Below are 18,448 nucleotides of genomic sequence, written 5' to 3'. Positions count from 1 at the left end.
TTCAAGTTAAGCCCTACCTCCCAAAGTCTCCACAACTGCCCACCCCCCCGCGCCGCCATTAGTGTCACCTAGCATCAATCCTTCCACCCATGTCCCTGTGAGGGGGATAGTCCATATTCACACTACGGCAGTTCTTACTCCCCATAGTCCAGGTGGTGGCCAGGCCTGCAGTCTTGAAGGATGGGGCACAGTTATTCCTGTAGTTCAAGGCTTGGGACCACAGTTTCCTTGTTGACACTTTCAGCTCCTCCTAGCTACCCATCACAGGGTCATTTCCATATGCCTATCACACAGTTTGTGGCTGGTTCAACTAGCTCTGCAAAACATAAAAAGAACTACTTTTTAAATAACTTCTTAAAAATTATATTTACTTACTATTTATTTAGTGTGCAAGTGTGTGTATGTTTGCATGTGTATGTGTGCATGTGTGTGTTATGTGTGTGTGTGCATATACATGTGCATGCCATAGCTCACATGTAGATGCCAGAGGACAAGTACCAGGAGTCGATTCTCCCCTTCCATCCTGTGAGTCCCACTAATCGAATTCAGGTTGTCAGATCTAGTAGAAAGTGTCTTTACAGAATGAGCCATCTTGTTTGTGTTCTCTCTCTTCTTTCCTTTTCCTTCCCCTTCCATCCCCAGTCAGGTAAAGGGTTTGTTAGTGCAGATTACAAGACACATGGAGTCTCAAGGAAACATTGAGCCTCGTTAGATAGAAGGGAAGGTGTTCTTTTAAGTGGGCCCGAGGTCAGTGGTCATCACCAGATAGGGCGTTAGCACCATGTTCTTTATGGATGGGCTGAGGCTGTGTTTGGAAATCCCAGGAACATATCTGAATAAATGGAACAATGGGTCTAGTTAATATACCACCTCCATAACCCTGGAAGTCAGGTCAGGCACACTGGGATGTCCCTGTACCACCTTCAGTATTTCCTGTCTTGGGCCTTGCTACCTGGAAGGCCGGTTTCCAAGAGGAACAGGGTCCCCACTCTTGGTCTGATGGCCATCACTGGTTCTGTTGAACAGCAACTAGGAAGCCCCACTGCTTTTCCTGAACCCTGAAAAGCCTCCTCCCTACTCTCAGAGCAAGTCTTTGAACAAATCAGGCCCAAGGTAGAGGCAGGCTAGACCTGCTGTGTTACTTAAAGAAAAGTGCAGCTTGAACCTCTCTTGATAGAGGAGAGGCAGGGATGAGGAGGCAGAAAATCAAATATGGGTTTGTGATGCCCCAAGTGGATACAGGTATCCCAGGCTAGATCCAGACATAGCAAGCTCAAAGAGGCTTAGAGTGGAGGAATTTGAGGGCAACCCAAGGACCCAAGGGGAAAAAAAATCAGTACAGTGTTCTACCGGAGTCTACAGTGCAGAATTCAGGAGATCAACAAATGGTACCCCAGGCACAGGTTGCTATGCCTGGAGGCCAGGAGGGCTGAAGACAGGCAGCCCTTGCTGGAGGAGGGAAAGGCACAGTTTGGGGAGGGTCAGAAGGGGAGCAACCTGCAGCTGCTATAGCCTGAGCGCTCAAAGCAAGTTGAAGACCAGAGCAGGCAGGAAGGGCTGAGGAAAAGTGAGCCCCATTCCTGGACACAGAGAGCATCAAAGATGTGCCCTGGGAAGGAATGCAGAAGGGGGCAGCACGGGGAGGAGAGGAAAGGAGCACTGGATGTCCTTATTCTTTGAAGTCTCTAGTTGAAGCGCTGCCTCTGCTGAGAAGTCCTAGGTAACTCCCCAGACAGAGCCCTGCCCCCTTGCTGTTTCTGCTGAATAACTGTTTCAGGGGAATTGAAATGCCCTGTCCAATGGGAAGGCTCCTGAGACATGGGAAGCGAAGGAAACTTACTAGGCCCAGGAAGATCAGAAAGTTAACAAGGTTCACAAGGCCCCTCCTCGACGTTATAGGTGCAGTAAACTTGATGACTGGGAAGGAGAGGCTCTTCAGAAGAGCTGCCTACACCGGCTGGGGATGCAGTTTTGGTGAGTCACATGCAGAAGTAGGTTTTTCTGTTATGCAGTTGCTTGCCCACACTCCTGTAAATAATCCCAGTAAACTCACTGCTTCACTAAGCTAGCCAAGAATGGATTGAGCAGGGTGGTGGCGGGCACGCCTTTATTTCCAGCACTTGGGAGGCAGAGGCAGGTGGATCTCTGTTTTCGAGGTCAGCCTGGTCTACAGAGTTCCAGGACAGCCCAGGGTTACACAGAGAAATCCTGTCTCACAAAACAAAGCAAAGCAAAACAACGGATTGATTTTTTGCTCTGCGGTCATTTCCCTATCTAGAGTAAGCAGGCATTTGCTCACCTCTCCCCAGCGTCACCCCACAGTTCCCGAAGCCCATCACTCCCTGGGGGCCTGCCTCACAAGGAGGGTTGCGAGCTGCTGAGCAGTGGCTATGGGTCATGCTGTTCTGTCTTTTCTGCTGGCCAGGCTGGCACAGTGAGGCCACTTCTGTGTCCTTGGGACAGGAACACCTCCCACTTTTGAGCATAGGCGCTAAGCCTAGGCACTGGGGGAGCTCAGAGCATGCTGATCAGCTGGAAGACCATGACCGGCCTGTGGGCCTAGAGTCCTAACCGTGGCTCAGGAGGCTGGCACCTCACTGCCAGGTAAGAAAGCTCAGAAAGCCCTCACACCTGCCCAAGACCAGAGCCTGAAATCTGCCTGCACGCATCTCTTCTGTGTACTCCATGCCAAGACTCGCTGATCTGGCTGAAAACAGTCTTGTTTAGGAAACAGAAATCACTTCAATGGCTGTGACAGGAAGAAGCTGGAACTTACGGCTTTGAACCAGGGTGATCCAGTGGTGTCTGGTTCTAGGCTGAGCAGTGACTTCCGCAGCACAGAATGCAGAGGTGAGAGAGTGCTGTCCAGGGTTTGTGCAGGAGGCTGTTGTCTCTGTGTTTGAGGTGGGGCCAAAGGGGGTGGGCACCAGGGACAGCATGCAGTCAGCAGTCTGATGCACGGAGCAGCTAATAACACATAATCACAGAGACACCCCATCTGGGGCCAGAGGGTGATTACAGCCCAATTATGAGCAGAACAACTAATAACAGCTTGGCTCACAGGACGACAGCCTCCAGTGGGATTCTATACACTCCAGGCCTCAGGCCCCAGGCCCGGGACCCTGCCAGTCAAGCTGCCTCCTACAGCAGAGCCAAGGGGCTGTATGACACCCTGTGCTCTGGGGCCAGAGCCTCTGCAGCTGTGGAAACACCGGAAGCTGATGGCTGGCAGAGACTCAAGCCGGAAGCTCATTCACTGCAGAGTCAGCCAGGCTCCCTGCAACTCCAGGACTTCTTCCTACACCTGGGCATGGAAGGGGAGGAAGGAAGGGCCACCCTGCTTCCAGCAGGAAAATACAGCAGAGCACTGATTTGGTTTGTGAACACAATGACCACCAGAACAACTTGACCAGTCTCACTTACGACCAGAAGATAGGGAAGAGAGGTTAAGTAACACAGACAGAGACCTGGTGGAAGCAGATTCAAACCCAGGCCTTTCTGAGCCTAAACTCAAAGTCTTTTCAGGGACCGTAGGAGTTCTCTGGGGACCTGGAGGGAACAAGGTCAAATCAGTTCTCAGCCAGATATGGAAAGGTGCACCTGCTGTGGTTAGAGCGCCCCTGACATAGGGACAGAGCAAGAGGCCAGATGTGGGGCTCCTCCGCTCTTTCCTCCCAGAGGCAGGGCAGACTCTGTTAGGAGGAGCAGGGCAGGCATGAAGGGGCCCTGCTCCTTCAGTTAAGAGGCCTTTCCCACCTTCCCCACTGCTGAGTTCAGTGGGAAGGGCCTTGTGACATCTCTTGCAGGACCCTTAGGACTCACTCAGGCTTGTAGACAGTTTCCACTCTACCCTTCTTCCCTACCACTGCCTCCTTCCCCAGTGCCAGGCTCCAGACTGATGGTTTGCCTGGGGTCTCAGGCAGGAAACTCAAGCTATGAAGACAGTCCATTCTTCAGGCGGCTGGGGGCCACTGGGGTGGAGGGAAGTCATGGGATGCTGGACAGAACCATCCCCAGTAGGTTATCAAAGAAAGGCCACTTCCACCACAGCCTGAACCATTCTAGGAGTTCCAGAAGAGCAATCAGGAGCTCATGTGGAAACTGAGCCAAAAGGGGGTGTCTTCTGCTGGACCCCAGGCCAGACTGCTCGGCCTGGGAGGGAGGGAAGGAACAGAAGGAAACAGAAGAGTCACTGGAGCTGAGCAAAAGGATTCAGGGGACTGAGCTACTCACTGCACTCATGACTGGCCTGGGACTAAAGAGAAAGAGGAAGAAGGAAGGGCTCAGAAGCAGGGGCTCTCTGGTTTAAAAAAAAAAGGCACTCTTTCTTTCTTTCTTTCTTTCTTTTCTTTTTAGACAGGATTTCTCTGTGTAGCCCTGGCTGTCCTGGAACTCTGTAGACCAGGCTGTACTTGAACTCAGAGATCTGCCTGCCTCTGCCTCCTGAGTGCTGGGATTAAAGACATTCACTACAATACCTGGCTGGAAGAAGGTATTTCATAAAGATCCCAAGAGGAGTCACAGTCTCCACCAGTTCCTGGATGCTGCTAAGATGCACATCTGCAGGCACCCATGGCTACAGGATGCTGCTGAAACAGCAGACAAACGATCTTAGTGTTAGGAGGGAGCGAACAGACCTGCTGCCACTCTCCAATAACAAGCCATCTCCCTATTCCAAACCCCCATTCCAACCTGCCAGGTTCAACAAGCTATGGGATTAGCCAGGAGTGACCCCTGAGCCCCTTAGTAGCAGCTCAGCACAACCAACAAGGGAGAAGGGACCCTTTATGCCGTGAGGGAGGGAGTGGCAGAGAGCTGAGCCGTAAAATTGGCAATTTCTTCAGTCAGCTGGACCACTGCAGCCAGGCAATACTTGGAGCCTCTCCAGCCAATTGCCACATTGTTTACACAACCAGATACACCAATGAAAGAGCATTCTGGTCCCATTATGCAAATGACCAAAAGCTGATTGGAGATGAGACCATCACAATCCTCACAGTTATCCCCTGCAACCTGGGTTTATTAATTTGGAAGTGCCAGTCACTCATCCCTGACATTTGGGATTCTTGACCTTAACTGGCTCTCCTAGAATGCTGATTCAAAGTATTAAACCGGAGGGCTACAGAGCCCCACCCTGAGGTTTCTCAGCTACCATCAGCAGTTTCACTCTGTTCAAAGGAAAGAGCAGGCTGGGTGTAGTAGTGAGTGTCTCTAATCACAACATTTGAGAGGTAGAGCCAGAAGGGTCTTTGTCTCCAATAGAAAAGAAGGAAAAAAGGAAAGAAAGAAAGGAAGGGAGGAAGGGAGGGAGGGAGAGAAGGAAGGAAAGGGAAGGCAGGACAGAACAAGGCAGGGAGGGAAGGAAGGGAGAGATAGCTCGGAAACTAAGAGCACTCTGAAATCATGAGGACTGAAGCTCAGATCTCAGCATCCTATAGGATATATATATCAAACCAGCATCCCACACATTCCTGAAATCCCAGGTCTTAGGAGTTCAGAGATCAAAGGACTGTGGGAGCTTGTTGGCTTCCAGCCTAGCTGAGAAAATGATAAATCTAGGTTTAAGGAGAAAACCCTGCCTTGAAGGAATAGACAGAGGACAAGAGAGGATGATAGAAGACACCTGACCCCCTCTTCTGGCCTCCTTAGGTGCAGCACACATGTGTGCACACACGCTCACACATACACAGATTCATATACTGCACACAAGCAAATCCTTTTGGGTTTTGTCATTGTTGTTTTGTTGTTGTTCTTCAAAACAGGGTTTCTCTGTGCTCACTCTGTAGACCAGGCTGGCCTTGAACTCACAGAGATCCACCTGCCTCTACCTCCCAAGTGCTGGGATCAAAGGTGTGCACCACCACAGCATAGGAACAAATCCTAAAGAAAGAAAAAGAGAAAAGGTTGGCAAAGCCTGAGGTTTTCAACATGACTTGGTGTTGGGAGACTGGATGAGAGGTCATTTGCCAATCTCCTTTAGGACTCTGGACGTTGACTCTGAAACAGACTTGAATGCTCATTTTAGATTTGTGGCAATTATATTAGTGGTTGTCAGAACTGAAAGATGATACACAAGTTTTCTTTGAGCTTAAGCAATTATAACTCTTTTTTTTTTTTTTAGATACGTTGTCTTAGTTACTGCTGTGAAGAGACACTATGACCAAGGTAACTTAGGAAGCATTTAATTATGACTTGCATACAGTTTCAGAGGTTTAGTCCATGTCCAGAAGCATGATGCTGGAGAAGTAGCTGAGAGCTTACATCTGGTTCACAAGTGGTAGACACACGGAGAGATTGGGCCTGGCATGGCCTTTTGAAACCTTATGCCCGCCCCTTGACAGATCTACAACAAGGTCACACCTCTTAATTCTTCCTAACCAGTCCAGCAACTGGAAAGCAAGTATTCAAATATATTAGCCAATGGGAGCCATTCGTAGTCAAACTACCACCTGGGGTCTCATGCAGCCCAGACTGGTCTGCAACTCAACCTGTAGGCAAGGATAACCTTGAACTTTCGATCCTACCGCTTCGACCTCCAGAGTTCATGCCCCCCACCACACCTGGTTTAGGTGGTCCTGGGTAAAGAACCCAGAGCTTCATGTATGCTGGGTCGGTGTTCTACCAACTGAGCTCATTCCAGGCCTCTAGCGTTCAAGTTATTAAGGAAAACTGTGACCTTGATTCTATCTTAAGCTTCCACGTTCACTTACAAATCTTTTTTCTGTTTATAGTAAGCAGGTTCCCAGCAACCGCTTGGAGGAGGCCTTGGAAGGGGATTTAGTTCTGTCTGCAAAGGTAATGAATTAAACCTGACTCTGACAATTTAGCTGGAGTTTTTCATGTCAGATGTTTTGACGCAGGGAGCCTTGCATGCTTCCAATTACTGGCAAGCTTCTTAGGGTTGGTGGGGGGGAGGGGTCATGACATATCCCTTGTAACCTCAGGACTTTTCTGGGTGTGTAGCCAACCTTGGTATAAATGTAAAAGACTTCTGATATGTCTTTTTGCTGCTTTAGATTGTTTTAACTAAAAATTCCTTCCATCTAGTAAATGAACCATCCGTGTGCAGTAAACCTTCGCTTCTCCCAGCTACTTGGTTAGTGACTGTGAGTCTCATAGGATTTCAGCGGAAACACACACATCTAAGTTAATTACTCAATTGCGTTTTAAATCAGAATAATTAGGTCTTCTCTGCAATAGGATAAAACATCTCGTCATCACCAGTGAGCCCATAGTGATAAAATAAGATCCTCCCAATTCAACTCCTACACACCCAGCCACAGAGAGCTCGGAATCTTCCTGGAGTGAGAAAGTGCACACTCCGCTAGGGAAACCCTGAACCTGGGAACGAGGGTCACCTAGCTGTCTGAGGGGCGCTATGAGATGAGGCACTGTGTTTGAGGCAGCTCAGAACAGTGTGGGGTGTAGGGGTGGCCTGGGAATCCCCCAGACCCTGTCTAATGGTTCTGACTCTTGGGCTCTGCACCGCAGGAAAGTATCTCCCTCCCAGCAGCTGCTCGGTCTCTGGCTACTGGTGAAGGGCAGGAACCCTCATTCCATTATGCAGCATGCCCTGCCCTGTGAATTCTGACCTCAGGAACATGTGTTTGTTTTGGTTTTATGTCTCTGGGGTCAACCCCCAGGACCTATACACATTAGGCCAGTACTCTACCACCGACCCTTATGCCTCTTAATGTTTTTGAAAGCATGTCTCACAATGATGTCCTGGCTGGTCTGGAACTCGTGAACTCAATTGATCTTTCTCTCTCAGTTCCCCATGTATCAGCTCGTCATAAGACCAGCTACCTTTTTGGGCTTTTGGGGAGAGTGGAATCCCGCACCCTTAGGAACTTGCAACTCGTGCAGGCTTTTAGGATCTGCTCTAAGTACACAGGGCACCCTTGCTGCTGCCAGCTGGAGTCAATGAACTGGGAGGCCAGTGGAGAAGCAGAGAGCTCTACTAACAAGGACACATGGAGCACAGACTCTGCCCTCTACCCTCTCACCCTCCCCACGGCCCAAGCCATCTTTCATATGACTTTTCCAAGGGAGGTTTTGAGATGCCCAGACAGGTGGCCATCTCAGCTCTTCATTGGTTTTCAAAGTAGCCAGGTGTTGGGTTTAGTGACACACATCTATAAACCCAGCCCTTGGGAGGTAGAGGTGAGAGGAGCTTGAGTTTGTGGCTAGCCTGAGCTACATAGAGAGTTTTGGTTTAGCCTAGGCTACAAAGAAAACCATTTCCTTAAAAAAAATCAACAGTCAACAATGAAATGAGGAGGAAGAAGAAAAGAGAGGGATGAAGAAGAAGGAGAAGGACCTCAGGTAACTTGGGACAGGGGAGTGTCCAGGAAGGAGGGCATCTGAATCCCAGGCTAACTTCAGTGTGAGGGAAACCTGTGAAGTCCTTAAGCAATGGCAGTTGAGAGCAAGGAGAACTTGTGGAATTGGGTCTGGGGAATAGAGGTGTTAGCATCAGATTGCATTTTCTCCAGTGCAGCCGGGGCTGGGGACAGCAGAGAAGACGTCTAAGCCTTTCGAGGACCGGATATGTTTCCTCTGCTCTCCTCCTGAAGGCCAGTGTCCAGCTCAACCTGGAGTGGTCTGGAAGGGAGACTTACCTCTTCCCAGGGCCTTCCCTGCTCATCCCCACTCCCCACTGCCACTGCCCAGCCCCACTGCCAAGCCCCAGTGCCCAACTCCAGTGCCCAGCCCCACTGCCCAGCCCCAGTGCCCAACCCCACTGCCCAACCCCACTGCCCAACCCCACTGCCCAACCCCACTGCCCAGCCCCACTGCCCAGCCCCACTGCCCAGCCCCAGCTCTCTCATTGCACCAGGCTCCTAAAGCCCTGGAGTCCCAAACACAGATGATGGCTCAGCCAGCAGTGGCAAGTGGCCAAGTCCGTGACAACCTGTGGGCCCAGCACAGCTGAGTACTCCCAGGCAGGCTCTTCCTGGCAGCCTCCTCTCTTGCCTTTCTACCACAGGCAAGCCATGTCTGTTTGGAAGGCACACTCCCAAGGCTCCTCATCATTTGCTCCCACGGTTTCCAGAGAGACTGGCCCATGAAGCCAGCAGCCCTGCCAAGGCAGGGAGACAGAAGGCAAAGGGACTTCCAGCCAGCCTGGCTTTCACTTACTCAGCAGCAGTGTGCTCGCTGAGCACCACTGTGGGCTCAGAGCTCCTCACGCATTTGCTCATTTCATCCTCGCAGGCACTCTCGGAAGCGGGCCGGCTGGTCCTGTCTAAAGAGCAGGAAGCTGAAGCTCGGAGAGGCGAGGTAAAGTGTGCAAGATCCAATGAGCCGAGTTACAGGCTGAGATTGGTGTGCACCCTGTAGGTGCCAAACCAGTCCCTAGCCCCTAGCTGCAGCCCCACTGGCACCCCCACACCCCCACCATCCATTTCAGCAGACTGCAGATGTGCAGAAGCCCCTAGCTGCAGCCCCACTGGCACCTCCCATTCATTCCAGCAGACTGTAGATGTGCAGGAGCCCCTAGCTGCAGCCCCACTGGCACCCTCACACCCCACCATTCATTCCAGCAGACTGCAGATGTGCAGGAGCCCCTAGCTGCAGCCCCACTGGCACCCCTACCCCCCATTCATTCCAGCAGACTACAGATGTGCAGGAGCCCCTAGCTGCAGCCCCACTGGCACCCCCACACCCCCACCATCCATTTCAGCAGACTGCAGATGTGCAGAAGCCCCTAGCTGCACCCCACTGGCACCTCCACACCCCCACCATCCATTTCAGCAGACTGCAGATGTGCAGAAGCCCCTAGCTGCAGCCCCACTGGCACCTCCCATTCATTCCAGCAGACTGCAGATGTGCAGAAGCCCCTAGCTGCAGCCCCACTGGCACCCCCACACCCCCACCATTCATTTCAGCAGACTGCAGATGTGCAGAAGCCCCTAGCTGCACCCCACTGGCACCTCCCATTCATTCCAGCAGACTGCAAATTTGCAGTAGGAGCCGCTCAGCTGAACTGAAAACCTTCAGGCTTCAGGCTCATTCTCATTTATTACGCCAAGCTTTTCTCCTAATTGAAAAGGATAAACAAAGAAAGAGAACCGATGCTTCCACCTTACAAACAAGGACTTAATGTCTCCTGAATACCAGGAACCCAGAATCCTCCCTCCAGGGCCTCTCTGCCAACCTGCTGCCTCTGCCAGTCACAGCAGGTGGCACTCCTCTCCACATGGGCTGTGGAACCAACAGATCAGTCAGGCCCCTGGATCTGGAGCCCTTGACAGCCTGGCCTCAAGGGTGGGGTGGAGTGAAACTGAAAACTACCCCTTTAGCCTCCAGGGACTTCCAGCTGATAAGCTGACTGGGGACAAAATGAGTCCACACCTGCAGGATCGCCTAGCAGCACTGTGCTTGGGACCCCCGAGGGAGGAAGGGTCTAGGTGGGCCTGGCCAGACTGCCAGATGACTCTCGCCAGGGTCAATAAGTTCTTCCTTCCCTAGGTTGGTTTTCTTCTGTGAGGGGCCTTGTGGTTAGAGCTATGGGGTGGGGGGACAAGAAAGAAGGGCATTTGAGTGGCGGTCTAAGTCATATTTGGACAGCCCTGTCTGGAGCTCTGAGGTGATTATAGGTGTTTGTCACAGGCCGCACCAGCCTAACACAGTTACCGAGCAGATGGGTGGGGGAGGGGCAAGTGCTCGGAGCTGGAGCCAAGGTGGGAGCTGCAGGGTGCGCGGAGTCTCCCTGGGGCAATATCTTGAGCTCCCGCTCTTTGCACTTGGCATTTGATAATCCCAAGTTGTGTCTTCTCTTTCTTCTCCTCCTACTTCATCTTCCAACCTAGCACGGCACAACACTACACCTCCGCATACGCACACACACAGACACATGCCCACATGTACCAGGAACACCCAGACAACTGCACACGCTCAGATCACATCAGCCTCCAGCCAACGCTGATGTACAGTAACTCTGTGCCCCTCCACCCTCCACAGCACACAGCGTGCTTGCACACACAAACACAGAATTTACCTCTTCTGTGCTTGCATATGCACAACCCGCCATACATCACGTGTAAACATGCGCTCACAGACATGCAGGCACCCCCATCACCCCAAGAACCTGCGCATGGAGCCTCTTATCTCTCCTGTCTAGAAGGCTCTGTCTACTCCCTTCTCTTGTTTACACTGGTGATGGGTTTGCCTTTGTATACAGCTGTAATTTTTCATTTCCTTTTTACATAGAAAGTGACCAACAGAGTCCAGCGCTGTGCCCCGTGATGCTGGGCCTAGGGACCCAGAGGTCAGAAAGGGCTAGTGGCTCTGGCCTCTGCGAACTTTCAGACATCAGAGGAAAGAAACAGGTGTAAGCTTCAGATCTTACGAATGCCCACAGAACAGGCCCCTGACAGTGTGCCTGAGACCAATTGGGCCATGCTTGGTGGTCTTTCAAAACAGGGTGCTGTCAAACAAAACAGCTGGCCGAGTTTGTCCACAAGGAGGGTCCAGTGTGACCTACGACCCACGCTTACCTCCATTTCCCAGACGGCTACATGCAGATTTTAATGGTGTCTGTTGATGAGGTGGTTGTCTAAGGGTAGAGACAAGCTGAAAGTCGCCGAAGTGGTTGGGGAAACTGAGGTTCGGAAATAGAAGTCACTGGCTGTGACCTCTGTTGGCCCTTCCCAGGCTCTCGGGCCATGGCATCCTCTCTTGCCACCCTTAGCTCTCCCACCTCCCCAGGATGTCATGGCACTACAGCTGTACCTTGAAGTCTAGCCCGTTGGGGCTTCTGCCTTGGGGCCCAGCCAAAGGGACTTGAGCTTTTGAGGCTGAGCCTTCCCACCTTGGCCTTGCTCCACCCCGAAGCTGCTGGCAGACTTCTCCTGCCTAATGGTGGCCTTGCTAGGGTACCCCAGGTCCCATCCCAGCTCTCCTGGAGGCTGTCCTTCCCTCTATCACAGATTAGCTGTCCTCAGGCAATGAAGGACCTGAATCCCAGTCTCCAGGCTTTTCCCCATTCGAGGCATTTTCCTCAAAATAACATCCTCTGAGGAAGCAGCTGTGTGAACTTGACCTCAGTTTCCCTGATGTGCTCAGGCACATAGGTCCACAGCCCTCTGTGGGCTGGCCTCCACTCCAGTCCCATCTGCACTTCCTTTTCTATCCCTCGGCAATGGAGCCACAGGGCTCACTCCAGTGGTTCCTTGAGACATACCTGCTCAGCTGTACTGCTTAACCAACCAACAGCCTCTTTTCTGAAGTATCCTCCCCCCCCCAGCCACACCCCAGTTTGTCTCAGGCCATACTGCCTCCTGCTGTCTGTCCCCCGCTACCTCATATGGCGTCTGAAGCATGTATAGCTTGCATGAACTAGCTGGTCCAAAGCTATACTAAGTCTGTCACCCAGCTGGGGATAATGGGACAAGCCAGGGAGATAGCAGGGACACACACACACACACACACACACACACGGCTCACTTAGGGCCTTGCTTCGCAGTTGGATTCCTTTCCCCAGTTGCTGGGCCAACCTGCCATTCAGTGTGTCAGCATACCCTCTGAAGCCACTAGCCTGGTGGGGCTGGGCTTTTCTTGGCATCCAAAGACAACCCAGAGGCCAGAGCTGCAGGCAGCAGCCATGACCTCGACATTGTTCAGCTTCAGAGCCGAGAAAGGAAGCAGCTCAAGGTGCCTGGGAGAGGCTTCTTGTGGGCATAAACAGCGAGCAAATGTGCTAATCTCATTCTCTCCTATCTGAACCCTCAGCTTACGCTGAGAGTCAGGAGGAGGGGGTCTCAGTTGCTGTGGGATAATGTTCTTGTACACTGTAAAGATTTGTCACTTGTATTGGTTTAATAAAACGCTGATTGGCCAGTACCCCAGTAAAAAGTATAGATGGGGCAACCAGACTAAAAGAATTCTGGGAAGAGGGGAAGGCAGAGAATCAGTCGCCAGCCAGACACAGAGGAAGCAAGATGAGAATGCCTCACTGAGAAAGGTACCAAGCCATGTGACTAAACACAGACAAGAATTATGAAGATCAGAGAAGCAGATGACAACTCACTCCTCCTGGTGAACATGAAGAAACCAGAGACAGGTACCCCAGAAGGAGGGAGGTGGCCCCACAGCCACAGAGCAGAGGGGCCAGGGTTTGGGCAGAAGCAGAGGTTCTGAGATCCCTGCTCCTCCAGACCTCCTTCCCACTCTGTGTTTGTGTGAGAGAGTGTGAATGAGTGTGTGTACATGCATGAGTGTGTGTGTATGAGGCTTGTGTGAGTGTGTGAGCAAGTGTGTGTATGAGTGTGTGTGAGCGTGCATGTGTGTATGTTTGCAGACTGCCCACAGGAGTTGTGGACCAGGACTAGGACTTCTAGTAGTTTTTTCAGCAGTAAGACTTTGACAAAGAGAAGTCCTCCTTATGAGACTGAGTTTACTGAGTTTAGATGGAAGTTTCTCGGCTTTCTTCATATTCACCAGGAGGAGTGAGTTGTCATCTCCTTCTCTGACTCTCTTTTTCTCTCCCCATCCCTCTCTCATCCCCCACCCTGTCTTCCTCTGCTCAGATCTCTGTCCACTTTCTCTGCACTCAATCTCTGTCTCAAGCCTCTGCTGGCCATGGTGTGTGTGTTGGGGGTGGAGTGGGCCTCAGCTGAGGAAGAAACCTTCTTTGTTGCTTCAGAAAATGAACCAATTAAAGCAATAATGCTGCTCAAGCCTCTGAACAAGAAAGAAGTAAAAGTAGCAGCAGGGGAGACTCCCAGGGAAAGCAAAAGGCAGAACGAGTGAGTCATCCCCGAGGAGAGGCCAAAGCTGCAGGCTTCCTGACCAAGCCGCTGCTAGGCCCAGGCTCTTGGTTGGGCCCTGTAAGCACTTGGCAGGGTGTGCCTGCTTACCAATCCCCCACTCCTCAGAGTCATATTGCAGCCAGCCTCATGCTAGCAGACTTGCCAGGAGTCCTGGGAGTCCCGGGTTCCTGGTCTCCTGACCTATCTCATGCTGTCCAGAGGGTGGAGGTGGGAGCTGCCAAGTACACAGGGCTCTCCCTACTGTGGAGTGTAGGGTAAGAGCACCCCACTCCCCAAAAGCCGGCTGTCACTCACCCTTTGATTTCACATGAGCTGGAGACAAAGGCAGCATCATGGTCAGCTGTGCAGACACCACTCTGGTGAGCTGTGCACTCAGACACCACACTGGTGAGCTGTGCAGACACCACGCTGGTGAGCTGCGCAGACACCACGCTGGTGAGCTGCGAAGACACCACGCTGGTGATCTGTGTAGACACCACGCTGGTGAGCTGTGAAGACACCACGCTGGTGATCTGTGTAGACACTAGCTCCTGCTGAGCTCACAGCCCTGAATAATCTACAGAACAGGAGACGGCTACAGCCTGAGTGACTGGGGCGGGAATCTTATGTTGCTTGGGTATACTGGCCAGTTTTTTTGTCAACTTGACACAAGCTTAACTCATTTTATAAGAGGGAATATGAACTGAGAAAATGTCCCCATGAGACTGGTCTGTGAGCAAGATTGTGGTGCATTTTCTGGATGATGGGCTACAAGCTGCAACATTGAAATAAACCCCCTCCTTCCCAAGTCGCTCTTGATCGTGGTGTTCTATCACAGCAATAGAAACCCCAAATAAGGCACTGGGTGTGGTTTGAATAGGAATGGCCCCATAGACTCATAGACTCCTGTGTTTGAATGCTTGATCCATACTGTTAGGAGGTATGGCCTTGTTGGAGGAAGTGTGTCACTGTGTAGGCAGGCTTTGAGGTCTTACACGCTGAAGCTATGCCCAGTGGGACGCATAGTCTCATTTTGTTGCCTACGATCAAGATGTAGAACCCCCAGCTCCTTCTCCAGCACTATGTCCGCCCGCACACTGCCATGCTTCTAGACATGATGATAACGGATGAAACCTCTGAACTGTAAGCCAGCCCCAATTAAATGTTTTCCTTTATAAGAGTTGCCATGGTTGTGGTATCTCTTCAAAGCAATAGAAACCCTAGCTAAGACACTGGGGATCCCAGAAAGTGTTACCAGGAGCTAAAATCCATTCTCAATATAAAGCCTTGGTGTGGGCTTGATTAGAGTAGGGCAGAAGAAAACTCAGGACCCTTTGAGGACTTAGAAAACATGTCCCATGCGGCTTTGGGGAAGGGGTATGCATAATGGAGGGTCAGAGCCCTGGGGAACCATGGAAGGTTTTGTGCAGAGCAAGAGCCTCACAGGGTGCTTCTCTCTGCTGTTTCCATTGCCCTCTGGTAGAGGAGGGAGTCTGAGGCTGGGGGGAGGAGCAGGCGGAGTGCTCTACAGACCTCCAGGGAAGGTGGTGACAGCTGTGGAGATTATCTGAGGTGGGGAACCCAGCCCATGTAACCAGGCTCCTCCTCAGCTCAGAGCCCTGTCGTGAGCCTTGTGTAGGAATGATGGTGGCCTTGTTGCCCTCTGGCAAACACTCCATTTATAGCCAGGCACTGACTTACTCAGGCACCCCTCACCCTATCCTTACTCACCCACTCCACCTCCTCCTCCCATCCCATTCTGCCCTGCACCTGGGTTCACACTGTCCTGTGTCTTTTCCCCTTTAAGGCCCTCCTTCTAGAATGCTATCTCCTCATTCCACACATCCAGATCCCACCAGGCCATTCAGGTGGCCCTTCCTCCCTGCACTCTTCTTTCTTCTTTCTGGGGGAACGAAAGCACATTGCCAGAGCCTCTCTACTGCAATGCCTGTTTATCTTCTGGACTGTGCTCTATGCCAGTCCCAGAGCAAGTAGAGCCTGTGAAGCTAAAGTGCTCAGGATGGGGCTGAGCCTGGGAGAGGCCAGTAAGAGGACTCCATAGAGGAACAGTGTTGGGGGAGGGGGAGTGAGGGAGACGCTGTGGGCTGCAGCTTGAAGGGGAGGCTCAAAATGCCTCAGCTCCTGCGGATGACTCATCCCACCCTCCTCTCCACTCCCTGCCTCAGTGCCCACACGTGGCTCTGACTCTGGAGATTGATCTATCCCCTCACATCAAGTCTGACATTCACACCAGAAATCCTGCTTTCCTTCTTTCTTGCTAAAACTGTAACTTCCTACTGCAAGTTCAATCTCATCGTTTCCTCTATGCCACAGAATTGGACGGACACAAATGGTTGGATGGGCACAGACATGCATGATGGTTGGAGGATGAGTGGATGGATGAGGGGGTGGGTGAGTGGGTAGACAGATGGGTGGAGAAATAGATGAGTTGGTGGAAAGATGAATGGATGGATGGACTAGCTAGGTGGATGAATGAGTGTATATATGTATGTGAGGATTGAGAGTGACTGGGTGGGTAGATGGGCTGGTAGATAGATGGTTGGTGGATATGGATAGATGTGAGAAGGAGGCAGATGAAAGAGTGGATGGATGGATGGATGGATGGATGTGTAGGTGAGTGGGAAGGTGGCTAGAAAGATGAAAGGGTTGGTAAAATTGTGGGTAGGTAGGTGGATGGATGGATGGATGGATGGATGGATGAATGAATGGATGGATGGGTGGGTGGATGGATGGATGGGTGGACGGGTAGGTGGGTGGATGGATGGATGGATGGATGGATGGATAGACAAACGGATGGGCAGATATATTGGTGGACATGTGTGTAGATTGGTGAATATATGGCTGGCTGGGTGAGTGGTTGGATAGAAAGATGGGTGACTGGGTGGACAGATGGGCGGATGGGCAAGTGGATGCGTGCAGGAATGAAGGAGTAGATGGATAGATGAATGGAGGAATAGGTAAATGAATGGATGAGTAAGCGGGTGAGGTGATGGATGGACAGATAAGAGGATACATGGATGGATTGATTGGCCAAGATAATAACTAAGAGAAATGCATCCTAGAAGTGACGGTGACAGACCATGAGTGACAGACTGTCAATGTTCTGCTGCAGGACCCGTCAGAGCTCAGCCACATTCTGCCTGTGCATTGCTTTGCTCTCCTGGCACAGCTGAGCACACATTACCCTTCTGACCTAGGATGACTGCAGGGGCCACACATCAAGCAAGCACAAAATCTCATCCAGGAGGTGGATAGGAAGAAAGGAAGCAGGTTTTCAACTTTCAATCATGGCCCAGGTATTCTGACAGACAAAAATGGTGGGCAGCACCCAGGCAAGAAAGAACTTGGCTCCTCCTTCAGAAGCACAGGGAAAAGCTTTCTGGAGGAAGAGGGCCACATCCCACCGAGTCAGTGGAGAAGTAGGAGTCTAGTACAGCACTGGAGGGGAAGCAAAAGGAGTTAATGATGGGCCTGGAGCTCCAGCATGAGTGTAGCAGCAGACAGGACGGCAGGGAGCAGCAGACTCACACTGGAGGACCTGGGCTCCTGCCTCTTCCATGGTCCAGGTTTGGCCTTAGGGCCAAGGGTCCCTTGAGAGCCTTGAATAGGGAGAGAGCTGACTGCAACCTTGGGGACCTTTTAACTAAGTAACAGCTGTATAAATTTCTTCTGGGGATACAGAAAGATGTTTTTCTCTTGCCATCTCCTTGTAAATAGTGTCATGTTAAATCTATATGTCATCTCAGACATTAAACGGCATGCAGGGGGAACCCATGAACCCCTGCTATTGGTGATGGCAAAAGTAAGAAATTGTCAGCACAGTAACCCCACCCTGCATGCTCACGGTGACCAAGCTGAGATGCCCCTATTTCCATGTCATCTAAAAGTGACTCCAGTTTTATTTATAAGCCCCAAAGTTACAGAGTCAGAAATCAAAGCTCACGACTGTCAACTATTTCAAAACTTCATTGAGGAAAAGTAAGCAGAGTGTCAAAACTTAGTCTCCTGGGTAAAGAATACCTTCTCTAGAAAGGTTCTCCAGTGCTCACTGATGTTGCCGTGAACTCGATGAAGGATGGGCGGTTCACATGTTATATAAATGACAGTGTCAAACTGCTCCGTCCAGGAGTCAGAATTGCTTTTTCTGGTGCAGTTAAAAAGAAAACAGAGAGAAGGAATTTCTATGGAGAAGGAAGATGGAGTGTCCCAGGCATTGGCCATGCTGCCACTCTGAGGGTGAGCTGGACAGCACGCAGGGATCCACACTGTGGGTGCATCTCTTACCCCAAGGTTAGGAAAAGCCTTGCTTGGGAGGTGAGGAGAATATGGGCTGCTGGTCACTAGAGGGGCAAGGAAGGGTGTTCCTGCCAGGTGTGGATGGAGCCTGCCTTTAATCCCAGTGCTTGGGAAGTAAAATCAGGAAGATCTCCATGAGTTCAAGGCCAGCCTAGTCTACAAGGTAAGTTCCAGACCAGCCAGGGCTACACAGTGAGACCCTGTCTCAAACAAAACAATAAAAGAATTGAATCGAACAGGTGTCCAGCCCCCTCTGGGAATCTGCCCTTCCCAACCCCTCCTGGCCAGTTTGTCTTCTTGGAGCCATAGGCTCTGGATGCTGGGAAGCCTGCGGGTAGCTCAAGGCAAATATGTTTTTTAAAGCCTTCCATTTAAGG

This window comes from Microtus oregoni, unplaced genomic scaffold (genome assembly GCF_018167655.1).
Source record: "Microtus oregoni isolate MIOR12 unplaced genomic scaffold, Mior012 000068F_ref0000429, whole genome shotgun sequence".
NCBI classification, from domain to species: Eukaryota; Metazoa; Chordata; class Mammalia; order Rodentia; family Cricetidae; genus Microtus; species Microtus oregoni.
The sequence above is the reverse complement of the archived record's forward strand: the minus strand, read 5'-3'. Positions refer to the sequence as shown.